The sequence below is a fragment of the Momordica charantia genome (assembly GCF_013281855.1).
Source record: "Momordica charantia cultivar OHB3-1 chromosome 9 unlocalized genomic scaffold, Mcharantia_2.0 BLBB01000009.1, whole genome shotgun sequence".
Classification (NCBI taxonomy): domain Eukaryota; kingdom Viridiplantae; phylum Streptophyta; class Magnoliopsida; order Cucurbitales; family Cucurbitaceae; genus Momordica; species Momordica charantia.
In genome coordinates, this window is record NW_028275167.1 from 18,336,649 (window position 1) to 18,359,361 (window position 22,713).

Consider the following 22,713-nt stretch of genomic DNA (forward strand, 5'->3'; position numbering starts at 1 on the left):
ATGTGACAACTAGTTGTCGTGGCATTCGTGTTGTTGCTTACGGGAATAATAACATGTGATGCCCAACTTTCTTCTACATTTTACGACCAAACTTGTCCTACTACTGCACTTACTACCACTAGTAGAAATTCGGTTTATCGTGACCATTTTTTAACTTCACAAAATCTTTCATGACGTTTTTTAGGCCGTCACGTATACGCCCATCACGAAAGGTATATGTGACATTTAAAAAACGTCCCGAAAATTAGCACACGTGACGGTTAAAGACCGTCATGTAAAATATAGGCTTCCACAACGTTCTTTAAATGTCATTAAAAATGATTTCGTGACGTTTTAAGAACGTCACGATTAAGACTTTTCGTGACGTTTAAAAAAAGTCACCGTAAATGAGTAACCGTGATTGCATTTGATTTCGTGACGGTTATACAACGTCACGGAAAGACCTTGCGTAGCGAGGAAAGATCATGTGACATCCTTTCGTGACGTTTAAAAAACGTCACGATAAAAATATTTCATGACGTTCAATAATCATCTTAGAAACATTTTTATACGTTTTAAAAACGTGACGAATGATTTTATTTTGTGGCGATAAAAAAAATCACAGAAAATGTATTTGATTTTAGTTGTAGATGTCGCATAATAGAAATTTCGTCATATAATGAAATTATCGATCGAACACGCAAATATATTAATTAAGATAACAAAGTTGAAATATATTAAACTTGAACAAGGAATCTAATATATTAGTATTCTCAAAGTATTCTTAGACTTGCTAGTACATTATGTTAAACATGTTCAAATTCATACAAACACAAATTACAGAATTAAACAAGTCTCACACACCAACCCCAACAAGGAAGCTCATCCATCAATTAGTTGCATTCCTAATTGTCGACTTATATTGGGGTTGTGAAAGACCTAATGAAAAAAACAATACACAAGTTAGATAAATGAATAATGAAAGATAGATAACGGAAGAAAGTCACTTCTAAAAGAACATGTCTATCTATTAAAAATTGCAAAGGATCGTGATCTATGCAAATAACATTATTAAATAAATAGGAGTCTATCACAATAGTAATCTTTGTAAATACAGATTCCAACAGAACAAAATTGATTAAACAAAAACCAACTTAGGTACACTTCTTCTACATCGTTTAGTAATATCGCATAATATTTAAAATTTTAAACAAGTATCACAATGATTGAAAACGTACATTAATCTTCTTCAACACTACAAATAATCAACATTCATAGTCTTCCTTATCAACATACTCAATAATCTGATAAAACAACCAACATAACGACTAAACAATGATCCCAACAGAAGAAGCGCGATTAAAATAAACGACATGCCTATATTTTTTCTACATCCTTAAATTACATAGCACAAAATATCAGTACAATCATAAGATTTGTAAACGTACAATCATCCCATAATGAATAATAATATTGTAAATAAAACTTCAATATAAAAATAAAATTTATTGATATTAAATAAAATGACATAAAGTGTAGACACCGTTATTGGTCTAGCTATTTTTTAATTATTATTATTTTTAAATATCTTCGTTAAAAAAAGATTACTTTATTATTGTTTATAAGCTAAAGTTTTAATTTTAATAAAAAAAAAGGTTTTCTTTTTAAAGATTTTGATTTTATTAATAAAATTACAAATTTAAAAATAAAGATTTTATTTTAAACGTTTGATATTAACAGTCTTTTTTTCTCTTTTTGATTTTTTCCCGGTCAAAACCACGAACGTGGCCTCCTCTCCTTTTACTCCCCTTCTTTTTTCTCTCCTCTCCCTTCCCTTCCCTTCTTCTTCTCCCTCTTTTTCTCTCTTCTCTTGCCTCTTTTTCTTTTTTACTATTATCTTTAGGTATATTTAAAGAGGGCTGTAGTGGAGAGGAAGAAACACACAGAAAACCATACAGAATAGAGGAAATTTGAGGCTTTCATCCCTCCCCTACCTTTCTCTTTCTCTCATCTTCTTCATAATTCCTTCATACCCTCCTCCCCTGTACTTCTCAATCCGTTTTCTTTACCATCCTGGACCACAAAAGTTTGACACGCTAAAATTTGCCAATTATTGTGTTTGAACCTACTCCTCCTCCATGCCTCAATTTCATCATCGTCATCGGAATTGGCAAATTGAGAAATTTTCAGCCTGTTCCATTGTCAAAGTTTGATCATGGAAAATTCTATAAGCAGGATAGCTACGTAACGTCTCCGTGTTTGGTCGGTCGATCGATCTTGATCATTCTTTTCTTTCCTAAAGGCGGCAGTGGGCTTCATCGACGCGAGCAGAGACGATAGGTTTGCTTCTGGTGGCAAAACCCAATGATACAGTGAAATCCAGGATACTTCTTTTTAATAAAAGATTTTATTTATTTATTAATTTCTTTTTTTTTAAAAAAAAAAGGGCTTGTTGTGAAGAAATAAAACGTTTCAAAATAAAAGCAGAATTTTCTAAATCAAGATTTCAAATAAGTTTTAGAAATATAAAATTTGTTTAAAAAAGAATTATGTTCTGCAGAGATTTAAGAGGAGGAAGTAAAAAGATTTGAAGATAATCTTTTATTTTTAAAAATACATGATTGAAATCTTTTTAAATTTGTTAATTATTCTTTGGGGAATCTCAACAAATAAAATATGTTTTAAATAACACATTTTGTTGAATTAAGAAATAAAGTTTTCTTTCAAAAATCTCTTTAATTTTGAATTAAATAAAATTTTTGTTTTTATTTTTTTGTTTTAATTTAATAAATTTCGTTTTTTTAGTTTTTAAAAATAAATTAAAAACTTTGTTTTTTAAAAGAATATTATGTTTACATTTTAAGGTGTTGGCATAGTGGTAAGATGTTAGGTTTTTAATATACATGACCCAAGTTCGTAGAGTTTTTTTTAAAACAAAATTCAAAAATACAAAAGATGTATTTTAAAAAGGTGCATAGCTTATATCCCAAGGTGGTGGTACGTTGGTGAGACGTCGGAGTGTCATCACTCATGTCTGGGACCTTCCAATATTCTCGAGGTATTAAAATTTTGCTAATGGTCTTTGTGCCACTCATACCTATTAATTCAAATCTTATAACAAGGTGTAAATTAATATAATATGAGACATTTAAAATAAAATAAAAACATTTTTCTTTGGACCAAATAAAATAATAGGATAATTTTTTGACAAAATGTGGTACCGTTTTCGAACGGGTGTCTCAGTCGACTCCCGAACCAACAATTTGTTTTCGCAGACCTTGCCTTTATTTTTAGGTGACCAATCACATCTTGTAGATGATTGGTGGCGACTCCAAACCCTTATCTCGAAAGAGACTCTTCAGGGGATGACGTCGGCCGCTCTGCGTCGCGATGACGTTGCGACAACTTGGCGACTCCACTGGGGACTTTGAAAGTCAAGCCATTTATTTTGTCATTTATTATCCAATTGTAATATGTTTTTGGGTCCATTTTTTTGTTTGTTTTTTTCTTCATTTAATTGTATTATTATTTTATTTTGCATCATCATGCATCTCACACACATTCACAAGCCTCCTACCCGGGCTTTACCTTTTAGGATTAGATCAGAGACTGAGTAGTGTGACCTTCGTGGAATTTTAGTTCCCCTGCAGGCGCATGAAATTCTCCACTCAAGTCGACCATACTGCCAAAGAATATGGAAAATTTGGGGGCCATTATCCTTTAGGATGCATTAGTACATAACTTCACGCCATATTCATATTACATTTATGTTGGTTGTTATGTTATTCATTGCATTTTGTTTGTTTTAATAAAAAATTTAGGGTTGATAACCATAAGGCTTTAAATGAACCATTTTTTAAAAAAATAAAGGAAAAGAATAAAAAATCATTTACCTTGCTTCTTCCTAGCTATTTGTTTAAGTTTTGGTTAGAAATGTTGCCTTTCAAAGGGATTTTAATCGTCCCTATGTAGGCCCACAAAAAACTTTCAAATTTATTCACTTCTATCGAAAACTTAGGAGTTTAGCTTTATAACCCTAGAGTTTAATTTTATGTTCATGTTTCTCTCTCTTAGGGTGAATTAGAGTCTACCATTACATTTGCATGCATTTAGAATGTATTAATGATTGCATCAAGTACTTATCATATTCTTCGAGCAATTTGTAGCACATTTAAATAAGTTTTTTTTCTTGTAGGGAAAATTAAAAAAAAAAAAAAAACTCAATGTCTTTCGCATGCATCATGTCTCATGTGTCAAAAAATTAAAAGAATATATCTCGCATTTATCATTTTACATGTCCATCGTTCTCACGCATCACTAAAAAGAAAAACTCTATATCATCGTATGCATGCTTCATTTCATATGTTCATAATCATTTCAAAATTTTCCCCTAATTTATATCCAACATTTGCATAAAATCATCTCATGCATATCAATTTCTATCTTAAAAAAATCAAAATCTATGAATTCTCCATTACATCATGATTAATACAAACTCTTAGAGAAATAGCTCAATAACCACATATTTACTATTCTTTATATACAAGGTACATAAAGCAGCATAATATGGAAGAACTTAATGCTGAGCTAAAGAAAATTAGAGATGAAATCCACGAACAGGTCATGAAAGAATTGAATACTGAGCTAAAGAAAATAAGATACGAGATTCAAGAACAGGTCATAGAGGTTCAGGATTGAGCTAAAGAAGATGAGACAGGACATCGATAAGATTCAGGGGCAAGTCACAGAAATTTTCAATGTCTTAAAGAATATTGTTACAGTTGGGGACATTTCTCAACCTAACAATTTAGTCGAACCTCATGATAATTCATCACCTAGGGTGGACCCATCTCTTTGTTAGCCAACAAAGGGTTTCTCCCTGCATAATTCGTCACGTGAAACTCAGCTTTCCAAGAAAAGCCAACAAGCTCCTACAATATGTCAGATTGAATTTACACTCCAAGATGGACAAACATCAAAGGTCATTTACTCAAATATTTTAAAAGGTAAAGAAAAAGAAAATGTTACCAATGGAAATGCTGAAGAAACTGCAGGGAAAGAATATGCTCAAAGATGGGGAGAAGCAATAGAACAGCTGCCAGTGCCTTTAATTAATAAAAAGTCGCGTCCTGAAACGAATAGAAGCTCTACTAAAAGGAAAAATAAAGTCAAGGCAGTAATCTCGAAGCGCAAGTGGATGCACTAGCAAGGACCTACGATATACAATAATCCATCTACAGTACCCATAAACTCACTGGCTCTGCAGTATGACCCACAACTAAGGTTACCAACATTACCAGATAATCATAGTAGTCGGAGACAACTAAAGTGAGAGAGCTTTCATCTGATCCCAATATCCTATACTGAGTTGTTATCCCAATTATTTCAAGGTAATCTATTAGCTCCCGTACCCGTAGAGCCATTACAACCACCTTATCCAAAGTGGTACAACCCGCAAGTTCGCTGTGATTACCATACAGGAGTCATAGGTCATTCAACTAAGAATTGTACTTCGTTGAAGCATAAAGTGCAAGTTCTAATGAAGGCAAGATGACTAAAGTTTTCAAAGGAAGATGGTCAACACATGAAGCACTACAATCATGAGTGTACAAGATTATCAAAATCAATGTTGACCTATTGCTTTGAATTATCAACAAAGTTTATTTCTTCTTTGAAGTCATCTTTGAGATTGCTTGCTAGTGTTAAAACAGCAATGAAGCTTTAGTCACCCATGATTTAGTTAAGTACTTGAAAAAAAGAATGTGAGTGTGTGAAAATTGAGCTATTTTTCTTTAAAAAAAAAAAACAAAGTCATACATTCATTCATGCATCACTCATATCATATCATTGGTTGAAAAAAAAAAGTTTTCTTTGAAAGGCTCTCGATAAAAAGGAAATTACATGTTCTGAAATTTCTCAATAATATTTTTAATATGGTCTACTCTTATCATTCTTGTTAGTTGAGACTTTAGCAAGAATCAAACAATCATTGTAAGTCACTTGGAAGAAACGGAAAAAAAAAGTGAAAAAATAATAAAAAAAAGGTTGTGAAAAAGAAATGAAAAATGAAAAAATTGAAAAATTGTGAATGCCTTAAAGGTCCTCAATGAGATATAATTTTACCAAGATTTGTTCTCAGGCTAAACCCTAATTATGTTAGCCTCCCTATTTCTTCCCATGTGCGAACCAGTAAACCACTAGTTTTTCATGCTGGGGCCAGAATGCTTTTTTGAGGTGAGAGTCCAAAATTACTCACTCCTAATAAACCTTGAGCCTAGCTTGCTTTAGGCCTAATCTACCTTGAGCCTAAACTACTAATATATGGTAAATATGGTCAACATTGAGCGTTGACCATTTACTGCAAAAAATCCTTTGCTCAGCCCGTCAAATACAATCTTTGTGACGAATATTAATATTTGCCTACTTACCATAAAAGCCTTTTGCTAAGCTTGCCACATCTAATTGTGTGGTAAACGTCCAAAATTATTCACCTAGTGTTATCCTGAAAACTTAGAAGGTAGTAAAATAACATTAGGCTCTCATGATTTACTGCTTCATGAATTGGTACTTGTAGTCGCACAAGCAACTCCCTATTTTGACTGCCTTTTATTCATATCTAAATTTTTCTTCCCAACTCTCTTCCATCTTGTTCTTCAAGCTTAATCCTTCGTCTGTTCCTTTCTTTTGAGTAAAAAGTGATTTCAAGATCGAGGATAATGATTTTGAGAATTGGGAAGTTAGCGACCTGACAAAGTCTCAAGATCTCAGTCTCCTTTGATGAGTTTCGTTTGAGAGCAATTTTTACTGGAGCAACAGCAAAGACATAATTTGGAACAGCAATAGAGGCGATTACAAATGACCATCTTTTTTATATGTAATTGCACCCTATTTTGCTTGTAAAAAGAGTATGTCTGGCAAGAAAAAAAATGATAATAAAAGCAAAAAAATAAAAGGGAAAAATAAAAAGAAAAAAAAAAGAAAATGTTTAAAACCATGACAATCTTTTAGTTCAACGTGTAACGCCCTAGGATTTTCAATATTTCCAAACAGGGATGGTTACTAAGACTACCTAAAATGTTCACTTAAACAAGAGAATTATCTTCACAACAAGACTAAACAATAAAACTACCACACTTCTTCTGTGCTACTCTGATTTAAATACTCACGAGAGCTTGAACAATTAAAACAACAACACTAAAGATTTAAGAGAACTCAAATCCTTTTCAGATAATCCATTTAATTACCAACTTCACATTATCCAAACTCCTCAAGGAAACCTTTACTAACCATAGACCATCCACTAAATGAATATAACCTCGAATGACAACGAAGCAAAAGCTAACTCAAGTTCGATCAACTTAAACAAATGTATTCATAAGTATCCTAAGAAGATTACAGTCCCAGAGTTCAAGAAGCTAACAAAATTAATGTTCTAAAAAGAATAATGAATTGGCCACCTTAAAACATCCTCTAAACCATAAAACTAAACAAAACCACCCATTAACAACACAACTACAACATGAAATAATTTCAACTATCCTAACTAAAAGAATTAGATGCATGCAGCACAGCTAATGGTCTTTCCGATCAAGCCTCCTCCTCGCCACCACCATTCCAAAGAGTAACCCTTTACCTACAAGTCTGGTGAGAAAAATAAGGGGTCAGTACAACCACGGTACCCAGTTAGCATTACATACTTGAAGGGTCATGCACAAACAGCATGCTTTGCAAAAAAAAAAAAAAAAAATCCACACATCATGCTTATCAATAACTTCAAGCTTTAAAAAAAAAGAAACATATTGAAAGAAGTAGTTTATGCATAAGTTTAACTAAACATACACCATGCATGTCAAACTCATCCTTACATCTTAACTCGCTAGTTCTCTTTCTTAGTTCCTTCAAGACTTACTCCTTCGAGTCGTACCAACCTCTGACCTCGCATAGCCAAGGCATCCACAATTCTCTACGGTGCTCGACGTTGGACCTTGATATTTATCCCCAAGGCCTCAACTACTACTAAACGTAATGGTACTTGGCCTCCAAGCAACTTCTAACCAATCACATCATGTTAGTCCTCCAAGTCTAACTCCTCGAATCATATCGGCCCTTGCCATTTATCCCCAAGGCCCGACACTCATCTACAGAAGCTTGGCGTTCGACCTTGCCATTTATCCCCAAACCCTTGAACTGTGCATCGACCCTTGACATTTATCCCCAAGGTATCGACGACTACTCAACGTATTGGTCCTTGACCGCCACTACAGCAAGACCCAATACTAATTCAACAAAATAGAATCACCGTGCCAACCCCCGACCATTTGTACCCGGAACCTCGACACTCAACTCTACCAAGTTAGGGTATCGATCTCCAACCTTTGCACCTGAAGCCTCGATACCTAACTAGTGACGTGCCAGCCTTTTTGGCCTTGTTAGTTCTCCATTTACTTTATTACATCGCGGATCTGTCACCAGAGACCTACATGCTTTTCAACCATGACCCATGCAGCACTCAACTTACAATAAAACCAGCATGCTTCAAGGACAAAAAAAACAGTAAGCTAAAAATGAGATGACATGTCCAACATGCATGCGCAACACAACAGATTTCTCCCACATTATTTCAGTATGCTTTTATGAACACAACTATACAACGATAAAGCCATTCATAATCCATAATGCTTCCATGAATACCACTAAGCACCAAATCCAACAATGCAAAGCGAATCAGTTATAAACAACCAGAAACAACATGATTTCATTCAAACTACCTATAATCATTAACCAATATTCACAAAGACACAATCAACTTACATATTAATAAATAATAAACACAAAGCTCCAAACCATTCATACATATTCAAACAACAAACATCCCCAAGTAAGAACTACTTACAAATGGCCATAACACTACTAAGCTCGCCGAAGTATTCCCTAAAAAAAACGAGATTACATTTGCATTAGAAATCCATTGGAAACACTTAAATTAATTGAAACCAAGCTTGAGATGATTCGTTACCTACTAACTCACATTAAAAACTCTTGGGTTAGGAGTGGGTCGTTGTCGAATAAGCTCGGCACTTCAAAACTGAGTTCGAAAATTCTCGGGCTTGTTGGTCCTACGCCGAAAAGGAATGGGTAACTCAAATCAACCTTCGTTTGAGTGTCGGCAAGTGCCGAAAGGATGCCAAAAGGGTTGGGTATCATGGATTTGGCTTCGAACACCAGTGGGTATCAATAATCAAGCTTCGTACAAGGGTGGGTAAGCGTCGAAAAGATGCCGTCGGGGGCGGGTATCGCAAATCGACTTCATACAAGGGTGGGTATCGTGAATCAGGCTTCGTTTGGTTATGGGTCAACACTGAAAGTCGTCGGAACAAAGGAATCATCATGAATCGGGGATGAGCATCACAAATTCAAGCTTGGGTCGCCGGATCTGAGCCAACACCGCGGCTGCTGTAGGGGTGACGCGCCATATCTGGCTTGTGGAGGCAGAGCCGCCGCTGCAACGAGGTCGCGCGCCACCGCCGACGGGGTCGGAATCAAACTGAAGTCGGAGCCCCCGCGTGCAGACGCCGCCGTCGATGCCGTCATGGGGACTAGACCATTGAAACACCGCACGATTCATTCGCGAACTGCTACCGAAGCATCGCGTCGCTGTTGGAACGACAACAGATGAGGTTGAAGTCGCGCCGCCGCCGCCACAGCTGTGTGCTATCAAGTCGCCTATGGTATCGCCGGTTGCCAGAGGAGAAAAATCCAATGGGGGGGGTGGTGGCTGGGGTTGAAAAAGAAGAAGGAGAAGAAAACTTGGTGGAGGCTAGGGCTTTCTATTTTAATTGTTGTTTTGTTTTCTTCCTTTTCCTTTTCTTTTTACCAAAAACCAAAAAGGAAAATAATGATATTAACCAAAAACATTACTAATGTCTTTAAATAAAAGGGATTTTCCCTGATCCTTTTTGAAAAAGAAGACCCACTGTAAAGGATTTTGATAAATTAATTAAGAGATTAACTTAATTTAAAACTCAAAATAAAGTCCCAAAACGGAAAAATTAAATTTCCAAACATTGAATTAAGATTTAACTAAAAGCTCTTCCCAAAATTTGAAAATCATAATTAATTTAACTAACGGAAATAAACTTAAATTTTAATTTACCGAAAATTAGAACTTCAAATTAGAAAACTAATAATTTAATTTAACAGCTTAAAGGAAAATCCAAACGCTCAATTTAAAACTTAAAAAAAAAATAACCCAAAAACTCGGGACGTTACAGACTACCCATCTTACAACACTTTCGTCCTCGAAAGTTCGAGAGTCGCACTACTCTAAACACCAGGGCGTTACACAACGACTGGGGCAATCAATATAGATCACGAACGTCAGTTTCAAATGCTTCCAAGTCTTTTTTACAAATCTTCAAATTGGGGCAAAGTCAAGCAATGCTACATTGGGGCAAAGTTGTAATTGCATTTTGCAAAACTTCGAAACAAAGATCGTCTTCAGATTGAGAAGGTCTCATTTCTCTCACAAGAAATCTTTCGATCCTTCACTTCACAAAGCGGGCTATCAGACAACATTTCCATAGGAAACTAGACGTTAAAGTTGAAGGATGGAAAGAGAGGTCATTTACATTCAAAAATTGAACTTCCCATGAAGAACTTCAATTGGAAGCCAAGATTAAAAAGGGAGTCTTACATTCAAAAAGTGCGTTGCAACAAGATGGCTATAAAGTGAAGCTAAAGGGGAAAAAGAATATTTTTATCAAAGATCTTGAGCTAAACCCAAAAAAAAAAGGCGAGATACACGAGATGGACTCTTGGGGAGTTACGCAACCAATTCTCAAAGTTACTTATCCAAAGAAATTGAGTCATTTCTACTCTTTTACTCATTTGATCATGCTCTAATCTCTCACCAAAGCTTTTAAAAACATATTTTAGTCTCTTATTGTTCGAGAAATTTGACAAAATATCCTTGAACTCTTGGTTTCCTTTTCTTTAAAAAGGAAGCTCGCTTTTCTCATCGTTAAGCTTGATGGAAAATCATGATTTCCATCCTCGTTTGTTCATAAAGTAATATCTATTTTCTTGTATCCAACATTCTTGTCAACTACAAGGCTGAGTTTATGAAGCAGTTTGATCAAACAAGATGTACAATGCTATGAGTTACTAAAGATAGTTCTCTAAATTGGCACATGGGTTACCACCTCTACGAAATAATCCCCCACCAAACCTTAGATGTTTGAGAAATTACCTTGATATATATATCTCCTATCGAGTAAAGGCCTTAAAAAAAATTCATATCATGGGTAGATTATGAAAATTTAAGTATCATGCATTGTGCATTCATAATCGCATTCCATTGTCAAAACAAAATTAACATCATGCATACATGTTGCATTCTAGCTTTCAGTATGCAAATACATTATTGCATCATGCATTGAGGATCAAATTCATTAGTTAAGCTAAATAAAAAACAAATCATATGCTGTTACATATTTTTCAAGTGATAAAAATAAATGCAAAATAAAATGGAGCATCATTTGTCATTCATGATATTGGGACAATACACATTTGTAGATGCACCAATCCATCATAAGATAGTTGTGTCAGAGGTCGCGCAGCAGCTTCCCGCGGCGCTTCCTACGGATCTCTTTAGCAATTTCTCGGCCATTTAGAGTTAAAGCTAGTTGATAGGCCACACTCAATTGTTAGCGACAGGGTACCCGATCTTCATTAGCTATTTCTGGCAAGAGCTCTTCCATTTACAAGGGGACGCAATTTAATATGAGTACAGCTTTCCACTGCATCCATTCCTATCCCATACTTTATGATCTTTAGGCATTCCAGTTGTTGACTCCTCACGCCGCTAAGGGCGTTTCTAGGACCGACCATCGCCTCACCTGCACAGGTACCTACGTAGTGTAGTGTTGGTTTGTTAGGATGAATTGGATTGGTCTAACCTCTCGCTCAGATGTCAGAATTTCGCTATAATAAGTACTACATACTGCCATTGGTGTTAGTCTTATCATTATGCGTCAAGTGCATATCTCATGCACTTAGCAAGTTTAAAAGAATCTCTAAACCCTGCACTTAGGTTAAGAGCTTTCAAGTAAATCAAATCCCTTCAGCCTTTTTTTGGGAAATTATCTATTAGAGGTAGTTTTCCACCTCGAACGTGGCACATCCTTATTGGAAGAGAAAAACACGCGTGTCATTAAGTTTGTGAAGCCAAGTTTTATCACCTAGGTATTTCGACTGTCTTCCGAGCCGGTGCCGTTATGACCGATCCGACCAAGATTTCCTTTGGTCCCGTTTTCATTCTTTGTTTGAGCCGACCTAGACGTGTCTTGCTCAGCCGCAGATTTCGACCTATATATAGAAATCATTTGCCTCTACCCCAGGTATGCGAACATTGTATTTTCTCTTGAATACAACTTGGATTCTTCCTGACTTGGACGTCGGAGTATTTTATTTTGCAGGTCTCTTGCTCAACACATTTATAGCTCATCCTCAAGGTCATACTTATGTCCAAGCCGAGTTCACAAGCTTGGTCATTTTGTGATCAACATTATATCTTTGGTTAAATCGAACCCGATCCAAGTCGAGGTCGAAGTCTGTGTTATAGCCATATCCATTGCATTTTCTCATTCGATTAAATCAAACCCGATCTAAGTCGAGGTCGAAGCCTATTGTTAAAGCCAGGTCCATTGCATTATATTTCGGTTAAATCGAACCCGATCAAAGTCGAGGTCGAAGCCTGTGTTATAGCCAGGTCCATTGCATTTTCTCATTCGGTTAAATCGAACCCGATCCGAGTCGAGGTCGAAGCTTGTTGTTAAAGCCAGGCCCATTGCATTATATTTCAGTTAAATCGAACCCGATCAAAATCGAGGTCGAGGCCTGTTGTTAAAGCCAGGTCCGTTGCATTTTCTCTTCGATTAAATCGAACCCGATCAAAGTCGAGGTCGAAGCCTGTGTTAAAGCCAGGTCCATTGCATTTTCTCATTCGGTTAAATCGAACCCGGTCAATTGCATTATATTTCGGTTAAATCGAACCCAATCAAAGTCGAGGTCGAAGCCTGTTGTTAAAGTCAGGTCCGTTGCATTTTATCTTCGGTTAAATCGAACCCGATCCAAGTCGAGGTCGAAGCCTATGTTATAGCCAGGTCCATTGCATTATCATTTGGTTAAATCGAACCCGATCCAAATCAAGGTCGAACTCTATCGTTAAAGCCAGGTCCGTTGCATTTTATCTTCGGTTAAATCGAACCCGATTCAAGTCGAGGTCGAAGCCTGTTGTTAAAGCCAGGTTCGTTACATTTTATCTTCGGTTAAATCGAACCCGATCCAAGTCGAGGTCGAAGCCTGTGTTATAGCCAAGTCCATTGCATTATCATTCGGTTAAATCGAACCCAATCCAAGTCGAGGTCGAAGCCTGTTGTTAAAGCCAGGTCCATTGCATTTTTCTTCGGTTAAATCGAACCTGATCCAAGTCGAGGTTGAAGCCTGAGTTATAGCCAGGACCATTGCATTTTATTATTCGGTTAAATCGAACCCGATCCAAGTCGAGGTCGAAGCCTGTGTTATAGTCAGGTTCGTTGCATTATCATTTGGTTAAATCGAACCTGATCCAAGTCGAGGTTGAAGCATGTGTTATAGCCAGGTCCATTGCATTTTATCATTCGGTTAAATCGAACCCAATCCAAGTCGAGGTCAAAGCCTGTTGTTAAAGCCAGGTCTGTTGCATTTTATCTTTGGTTAAATCAAATCCGATCCAAGTCGAGGTCGAAGCCTGTTGTTCAAGCCAGGTTTGGTACATTTTATCATTCGGTTAAATCGAACCCGATCCATGTCAGGGTCGAAGCCTATGTTAAAGCCAGGTCCGTTGCAGCTTATCTTCCGTTAAATCGAATCTGATCCAGGATCGAAGTCGAAGCCTGTGTCAAGTACAGGTCCTTCATGTCTAGATCCCACCTAGTGTCAAGCTGAGTCCATCTATATCATACCTTCTCTGAACAAAAATTTCGCCTTCCCAATACTTTGTCTACCCTTTTAGTTCTACAAGGATACACAAAGGGGGGCAAGCTGTAGACACCGTTATTGGTCCGGCTATTTTTTAATTATTTTTATTTATTATTATTTTTAAATATCTTCATTAAAAAAAATACTTTATTATTGTTTATAAGCTAAAGTTTTAATTTAAATTAAAAAAAAAAAGTTTTCTTTTAAAGATTTTGATTTTATTAATAAAATGACAAATTTAAAAATAAAGATTTTATTTTAAACGTTTGATATTAACAGTTTTTTTTCTTCTTTTGATTTTTTCCCAGTCAAAACCACGTACGTGGCCTCCTCTTCTTTTACTCCCCTTCTTTTTCTCTAACGTGGTCTCCTCTCCCTTCCCTTCCCTTCTTCTCCTCCCTCTTTTTCACTCTTCTCTTGCCCCTTTTTCTTTTTTACTGTTATCTTTAGGTGTATTTAAAGAGGGCTACAGTTGAGAGGAAGGAACATACAGAAAACCATACAGAATAGAGGAAATTTGAGGCTTTCATCCCTCCCCTACCTTTCTCTTTCTCTCATCTTCTTCATAATTCCTTCGTACCATCCTCCCCTGTACTTCTCAATCCATTTTCTTTACCATCCTGGACCACAAAAGTTTGACGCGCTCTAATTTGCCAATTATTGTGTTCTAGCATACTCCTCCTCCACGCCTAAATTTCATCATCATCGTTGGAATTGGCGAATTGAGAATTTTTCAGCCTCTTCCATTGTCAAAGTTTGATCATGGAAAATTCTATATGAGGGATAGCTACGTAACATCTCCATGTTGGGTCGATCGATCGATCTCGGTCATTCTTTTCTTTCCTAAAGGCAGCAGTGGGCTTGATCGACACGAGCATAGACGATAAGCTTGCTTCTGGTGGCAAAACCCAATGGTATAGTGAAATCCAGGATACTTCTTTTTAATAAAAGATTTTATTTATTTATTAATTTCTTTTTTAAAAAAAAACTTGTTGTGAAGAAATAAAACGTTTCAAAATAAAAGTAGAATTTTCTAAATCAAGATTTCAAATAAGTTTTAGAAATATAAAATTTGTTTGAAAAAGAATTATCTTCTGTAGAGATTTAAAAGGAGGAAGTAAAATGATTTGAAGATAATCTTTTAGTTTTTAAAAATACATGATTGAAATCTTTTTAAATTTGTTAATTATTCTTTGGGGAATCTCAACAAATAAAATCTGTTTTAAATAAAACATTTTGTTGAATTAAGAAATAAAGTTTTTTTTTTCAAAAATCTCTTTAATTTCGAATTAAATAAAATTTTTGTTTTTATTTTTTTGTTTTAATTTAATAAAATTCGTTTATTTTTAGTTTTTTAAAATAAATTAAAAACTTTGTCTTTTAAAAGAATATTATGTTTATGTTTTAGGGTGTTGGCATAGTGGTAAGATGTTAAGTTTTAATATCCATGACCCAAGTTCGAGTCTCTAAATGTCTTCTCATTTTATATTGTTTTTACTAAATAATTATTTTAAATAAAAGATTTCGTTTGTTTTTACTAAATAATTATTTTAAATAAAAGATTTCGTTTAGAGTTTTTTTTATATGTATTTTAAAAAGGAGCATGTGTCATCACTCAAAAAGGTATGAATTAATATAATATGATACATTTAAAATAAAATAAAAACATTTTTCTTTGGACCAAATAAAATAATAGGATAATTTTTTGACAAAATGTGGTACCGTTTTCGAACGAGTGTCGTAGGGTGCTAACACCTTCTCTACGCTCAGTCGACTCCCGACCAATCACACCTCGTAGATGTTTGGTGGCAACTCCAAACCCTTATCTCGAAAGAGACCCTTCAGGGGATGACGTCGGCCGCTCTGTGTCGCAATGACGTTGCGACATAAAGTATAACTAAAACTATTTTAAGCAAGTACTAAAAAAAATATTTTAAATAATATAATACAATTTTAAATTAACTATCAATATATTAACTTATTCTGTATTATATATATATATATATATATATTAGCTTATTCTAGTAATATCTTAGGTCTGATTTAGATTTCAGATAAAAGTAAACAACTTGGTTTCCGATTTCGATTTCAATTACAATTTCAAATAAACAATGTTAACATCAAAAAATAACATTCACATTGTCATTGATTTCATTGTGATTGCTTTTCATTCTGATTCATTGTCATTCTAATTCCAGATAAGTAAACAAGGAACTAATTTGAAAACATATGACACTAAAAATTCCAGATAAGTAAACAAGAAACTGATTTGAAAACATATGACATTAAAGGTGGGGGAGACATAAGGACAGACTAATTTGAAGCTAAACAAACCAAATTAATGACTCAAAATAACCACATAACACATGAAAAACTCACAAAATCCATAAACATAAATATCTAAATTAAGAAACTGAGTATTTCGAAAATGGGAAACAAGTGTGTGAAACCTTACATGACATTTTTTAAGATTCATGGAAATTTTATGACCTTTCGTAACGTTAAAAAATAATTATAAAGTATCAAAAATCCCGCATATGTAAATATTTCAATCCGAAGTCCTTTAGCACAAAAAATGGTCAACACATTTCGTGACTTTTATTAAAGGTCACGGAAAACATAGTTACTTTCGACATTTCTTGACGGTTAGAGAAACGTCACAAAAAGTCAAAAATTTGGAACACTCCGTTATTTCCCGCCAAAAACGCGCCTCAACCTTTCGTGATGTTTTTTAAACGTCACTAAAAACCAACTTTTTGACGACCATTTCGTGACGGTTAGAGAAGCGTCACGGAAAGTAAAAAATTCAGAACACTCCGTCATTTCCCGCCAAAAATGCGCCTCAACCTTTCGTGACATTTTTTAAACGTCACAGAAAATCAAATTTTTGACGACCATTTCGTGACTGTTAGAGAAACGTCACAAAAAGTCAAAAATTCGGAACACTCCGTCATTTCCCGCCTAAAACGCACCCTAACTTTAGTGACATTTTTTAAACGTCACGAAAAATAAATTTTTTTCCGACCATTTCGTGACGGTTTAAAAATGTCACGAAAGGTAAAAATCAAGAAATCTCCGTTTTTTCCCTCCAAAAATGCATTTTTTACCTTTCGTGACGTTTTTTAATAATCTTCAACAGTATTTTACTGTTCATGAGCATCACAAAAACCCAAAATTCTAGTAGTGTACCATAAGAACTGTTATTAGGCAAGCTATTTCTCAAGAACGTCGAATGGCTGCATCTCTTATTCGCCTCCATTTTCACGACTGTTTTGTTCAGGGTTGTGATGCCTCAATATTGCTCGACGATACTCCTTCGATGATTGGCGAACAAAATGCAACACCCAACATAAACTCTGCAAGAGATTATGGAGTGATACATAAGGCTAAGACTAAGCTGAGAAGATATGTCCTGATGTGGTATCTTGTGCCGACATTCTTCCTGTTGTCGCAAGAGATGTATCTTTTGTTGTGAGTATTTTTTTCATATGCAGGTAAGATCTATGCTAAAATATAACGAAATTATTTTCCTTATATATGGTATATTATTGCAAAATAGGTGGGTGGTCCGTCTTGGACAGTAAAGCTTGGAAGAAGAGATTCTACCATAGGACAAGCCCAATCCTTTCTTTTCCGCAATAGGATATACAATCAAAGTAACATTGATGCGGGGTTTGCTAGCACTCGTCGAAGAAATTGACCAACATCCGGTGGAATGGAAATTTGGCACCACTTGATTTGATCACACCCAATTCCTTTGACAACAACTACTTTAAAAATTTAATTCGAAGAAATGGTTTACTAGAAACAGATCAAGTACGGAGGATCAACAAATAGTATTGTTACAGAGTATAGTAGAAATCCATCAACATTCGAATCTGACTTTGCAACTGCAATGATCAAAATGGGAGATATCAAGCCTTTCACCAGTTTGGAAGGCCAAATAAGAAATATATGTGGCGCGATCAACTAAGTTCGATATCTCGTGGAAGATAATTATATAATCCATTTATTCATTTGATATGTAATTTCAATTTCTATTACAGTTATTTGGTATTGTGTTGTATTCATATATTGTTTTGTTTGGTATCATTCTTCAAAAGTGTAGTTATGTTTTTACTTCTAATCTAAATGGTGAGATAGAAATATTCGATCTCTTATTCTCTTTGATTTCCAAAGCTGCAAGTTTAACTTGTAGGCAGCAAATTTTTTGTTTTCATTTCAGTAGTAGTTCCAATAATAATACTATTTATATAAAGAACCAGAGTGTCTTAAACACTAAACTATACTCATGTTGACAAAGTCAGTATTTTCCACACATATTTGTATGCATATAACAATGTGTTTCTGTAGGCAATGGTACTAGCTGCCATTGTAAACCTTAACCAAATAAGAGCGTCTCTCTCATTGGCCTTCGTTCAATTTTGGATCAAAGATCAAAGTCAAATGAAAAGGAGTTGACTTTCACCATTAATGCATGGAAGGCATCCACATGCTAAGTTGTTTTGACAACTTAGTTTGGACTTTTACCTCTTTGATAAATTATTTTGACTTTTTGTTTTTTATATGTTCTATTGTTTAAGAATAAAATGACATCCCCTCTCGTAAATATTTTTGGTTTTCAAACGTTAATTTTTTACCATGGTGACTCACATATTACCTCACTAAAAGGAGGTTAATCTTTAATTTGTTCTAACCCATTAACCGTCCCATCCAAATATTGTGTAACTGGCTTTTGAGAGTTACCCACTATTTTTAGCAGCAAGCTCTCTAAAGAATTGGTGATTGTAACTTTTGATTCTGATCTTGAGAATAAAACACTCTTTCTAATCTTGCACACTAGACGTAGAACTCTCTTAGTCGAACCACTTAAAATTTGTTTGTTCTTCTTCTCTAAATCTCTGATATATGTTTTGTATTGAATTTCTGGAATTCTGTTTTCTTCTCAAATTTGTTTCTACAAATTGGTATCAGAGCCAGGTTGGTTCAAAATCTTGAAGCTTGCTTCACTAATCTTCTGCATACTTTTGGTTCGAAATCTTTTGCCAAGATCATGTTTGCACGTTTGAGCTAGATAAATTTGATGGCAAAAGGGATTTCTGTTTGTGGAGAAAGAAGGTGAAAGTATTGTTAGTACAGCAGAAAGTGGCTATAGCCCTAGAGGATCCAAATAAGTTGTCTGAAATTATTGCTGAAAAAGATTTGAAACAGAAGTTTGAAATTGCTTACTGTACGGTAATATTGTATTTGGCTGATAATGTACTTAAAAGAGTCATAGACATTGAAACAGTTTCAGAACTTTGGAAGAAATTAGAGGCTCTATATGTCTAAATCTCTTACAAACAAGATATATTTGAAAGAAATACTCTTTAGTTATAAAATGGATACCTCAAAAGGACTAGAAGAAAATTTAGATGAATTCAACACAATTTGTGTCAATCTTACAAATTCTGGTGAGAAAATTTTAGTTGAGAACCAAGCTGTAATCCTCCTTAATTTGTTACCTGACATTAAATCTGCAATTAAGTATGGGACGGACTCTCTAATCTTGGACCTAGTTCTTGATTCTTTAAGGTCAAGGGAATTAGAAATGAATTCAGAGAAGAGGGAGAATGAAGCTTTGTTTGCTAAGCAGAAACATAACAAAAATCGTTTTAATCGTTGTTCCGTACAGAATACCAAACCACCAAACAAGTATTTTACAAAGTAAAAAGATAAAATCACTTGCCACTACTGTCATAAGGAGGGACGTATGAAATCTGACTGTCATATTCTGAAAAGAAAGGAAAAATTGCCAATAAGAAAAGAGAACAAGGTGGCTGCAAACGTTCAAGAAAATTATGAGTTTGGTGAAGTATTAATGATTTCTGATATGGATCCCAATGAAGAATGGATCTTAGGTTCTGGGAGTACGTTTCATATGACACCACATAAGCACTACTTCATTGAATTGAATGAATTTGATGGGGAAAATGTAGTAATGGGAGATAACCATATGTGTGACATAAAATTAGAAGTTGGCTCAATTAAATTAGAAGTTGCTGATGGAATTGTAAAAATCCTATCACATGTGAGATTTGTTCCAGGTCTTAAACGAAATTTAATTTCCTTGGGAACTTTAGACAAAGATGGTAGGCATTATACATCACAAAATGGAAGGTTGATAGTTTATAAAGGATCTGATGCAAAACTTACTGAAGTATTACAAAATGGACTATATAAACTTAAGGGAAATGCACTTTTGGGAGAAACAAATTCCATTTTGAACCAACAAAACAAGGAAACTCATATTTGCCATAGCAGATTGGCACATATCAGTGAAGCTAGTCTAAAACAACTATGGAAGCAGGGACTTCGTGGAAGATTAAGCTCAACTGAGCTAGCATTTTGCGATCATTGTTTGTTAGGTAAATCAGCTAGACAAAGTTTCCAATCAGCAGTATACAAAACAACACAAAGCTTGAATATATATTCACTCAGATTTATGGGGTCGAGTCCAACTAAAGTTTCCACTCATGGAGGTGCTAGGTATTTCTTAACTCTCATGGATGATTTTTCTTGAAAGCTTTCGGTCTACATCATGAAAACTAAGGATGAAATCCAGGAAAAGTTTGTTGAGTGGAAACTCCGGGTTGAAAATCAAACTGGATTGAAAATTAAGATTCTTAGAACTGACAACAGACTAGAATATCTGAGTGAAAAGTTCAGTAATTTATGCAAAGCCTCTGGCATTTCTAGACATTTAACAATACCTCGAACCCCACAACAAAATTGTCTTGCAGAGAGATCTAATAGGACCATACTCGATAAAGTTAGATGCATGCTCTCACATGCTAAACTACCTAAAGTATTTTGGGGGGACGCTGTGAATACTGCTGCTTACTTCATTAATCGAAGTCCATCAACTGCTTTGGGGTTTAAAACTCCTCAAGAAGTATGACTGATAAACCTCCCAAACTTACACACTTGAGGGTATTTGGTTGTGCAGTCTTTGCACATATTAATCAAGGAAGCTTGAACCTAGAGCAAGAAGATGCATTTTTTTGGGATATGCTCAAGGGGTAAAAGGCTACAAACTTTGGAGCCTTGAAACAGGGGGAAATAAATGTTTTGTGAGCCGAAATGTTACATTTAATGAAGGAAAAATGTCTTGGTCTGAAACTTATGAGCCAAAACAATAAACTCACCAGAAACCTTTGAAATTGAACTACAAAGGACTTCTGATACTAGTGAAACAACCTCAAAAGTGCCTATTATGGATACTCTAGTAGATGATTATGAATTAGTAGTTAGCACCAGTCACCCTGAAGTACAAGAATTAGTTGAAGAGGGTGCTCAACCCACTGTCACTCTATGAAGAAAATCTGTAAAACTATCAACTTGCAAGGGACAAAACTAGAAGAGTAATAAAACCATCTTGTAGATTTGAAGAAGCTGATTATGTTGGCTATGCTTTGAATTGTCTAGAAGAAAACTTCAGTGCTGAGCCAAATTCTTATAAAGAAGCTCTAAATTATACTGAATCACAACAGTGGATTCAAGTAATGGAACAAGTGATGAACTCTCTATTGAAAAATAAAACTTGAGAGCTTGTTTAGAGACCTTTGAATCAGAAGTTAATTGACTGCAAGTGGATTTCCAAGCTAAAACCAGTAATGTAAGGTTTTGAGCAACCAAGATTCAAAGTAAGGCTTGTAGCAAAGGGATTGACTCAAGAGTAAGGAGTGGATTACACTGAGATATTTTCTCCAGTAGTGAGACATACGTCTATAAGAGTTTTATTGTCGTTAGTTGCTCATTTTGATCTATAACTTGAGAAGATGGACGTAACAACTTTTTTTTATGGATCTTTAGAGGAGAACATATTCATGTGCCAACCTACTGAATTCATCAAATCTGGAGAAGAAAACTTGGTTTGTCATCTAAAAATGTCTCTCGACAGACTTAAGCAGTCTCCAAGACAATGGAACAAACACTTTTAATGCCTTCATAACTTCTAAAGGCTTTGTGAAAAACTCATTTGAGTGCTGCAAAGGTTGAGATTCAAACTTAAGCCTACACGGATAATAAGCTACGCACCTCGCACTGTGCCTGAACACAAAATTAATACACGTGCACAATTTGTATTATATAATAGATTAAATATTATTATTACTATTTTTCAAATGCCACGTTGAAGAGATAACCATGTAAAAACGTGTCTAGTTGGTCGTCTTTTCGAGAGATGACCATATTTTAATTTTTTTCAAAAAATCAGGCATGGACGGCACGTCTGCATGTCGTCTCGACGACCTGCAACTGCCTATTCATAGGTTGTCTCTTCAAGAGACGACCAACTATTTTCCAAGCATTATTCTTGGAAGTAGCTTGGTAGGTGATATACCTTTGAAATAAGTTTTATAAAAAGACATTATTAAAAAAACATGCAAGAGATATACTGGAAAGTAAAAGATTATTTAGTAAAACATAAAAGAAAAAAGTTATAAAGAAAAAATGTTAAAGAGCAAGAGGTAGGTTACACATGAAATTCCAGTGAGAGAGAGTGAGAGTAAAAAAAGATCATATAGCGAAAAAAACATTTTAGAAAGAGAAAAGCGAGAGATAGATAAATTACAAAAAGGAGAAAAAGTTGGCGGAAGGAGACATTTTAGAGAGAGATGGGTTATAGAAAGAAAGATAAATTACAGAAAGAAATCTTAATATGCCCTCTCAATA

General features: G+C 35.0%; 1 pseudogene; it reads left to right on the forward strand.

Annotated features, from left to right (window-relative positions):
• LOC111021586 (lignin-forming anionic peroxidase-like) lies at positions 1-17,971 on the forward strand (annotated as a pseudogene).
• Positions 17,972-22,713: the final 4,742 nt, after the last annotated feature.